We start from the raw sequence: 978 nt of genomic DNA on the forward strand, positions 1-978 counted from the left end.
TATCTCTATAGATATCATTTAATATGTATTGCGAGCGTATCTTTATAGATACCTCGCGTAACTGATGACGCTGGGCGTCATCCCTCCTAATGTGAATGCACCCATGTGCATCACATCCACAAGGGTTGGTCACAAATGTGCACCACACCCGAGTGTTGGGTCTAAATATTATTTAGTAATTGACCATCCCCTTAAGTACCAAATGTACTTAATGGGGACTGTGTAACATTAGGGCAACTTTAGCCCGTAACACTTATGCTCAAAAGTGCTTGAATCCTTCCAGAATGTTTCTTATTATTAATTCCAGAACTACTGCAGCCGCAAACAAGTTACTATTTTTCTTAACGAAGCTAATCAAAAAGTCTGCTTAACCCCTTGTGGTTGCTGAGACATGTTGTGTTAAGTGGTGAATTTTTGCATTTCGGCCGATTTTGGCCGGCCTCTTAAAAAAATGGGAATTGTCGTGTGTAGGCCGTATTTTTGACTTTCTTGTATTCAATTTATAAAAAATTGGACTTTTTTAAAATTAATGCAAGATTATGTAATCCCTAGTCAGACAAGACGTTTCATAAAGACAACTTTAAAAAAAAACAAGACAGATTTAAAGATAGTGTTAACAAACGGCTACAATGCACCAATTATCATATTGCAGTAAGCAGAAATTAAGATTAATAAGCTATATTATTGACTAAAGCCAAATATACTGCGAATTAAAGTTTATTTCTTAATGCCTTAGCAACACAAGAATTGATACGAAACGAGTTCTTCATTTTAACAGCATAGATCAGCTTGCACGTATGATTAGGACTTAATAATTAAGATTTTTTAATTTGCTTTTTTAAAAAAGGGGTGTTCTTCCTGCTAATATCTGAGTTTCACTTTGACTCGTCCATTGCAGATGGTCTGGAGGCAAGTGATCCGCAGTTTGTTTTGCGTCATAAATCCCTTTTTAACTTCCCAAGTTATATAAGTGAACAT

Source organism: Bremia lactucae, linkage group LG1 (assembly GCF_004359215.1).
Source record: "Bremia lactucae strain SF5 linkage group LG1, whole genome shotgun sequence".
NCBI classification, from domain to species: Eukaryota; Oomycota; class Peronosporomycetes; order Peronosporales; family Peronosporaceae; genus Bremia; species Bremia lactucae.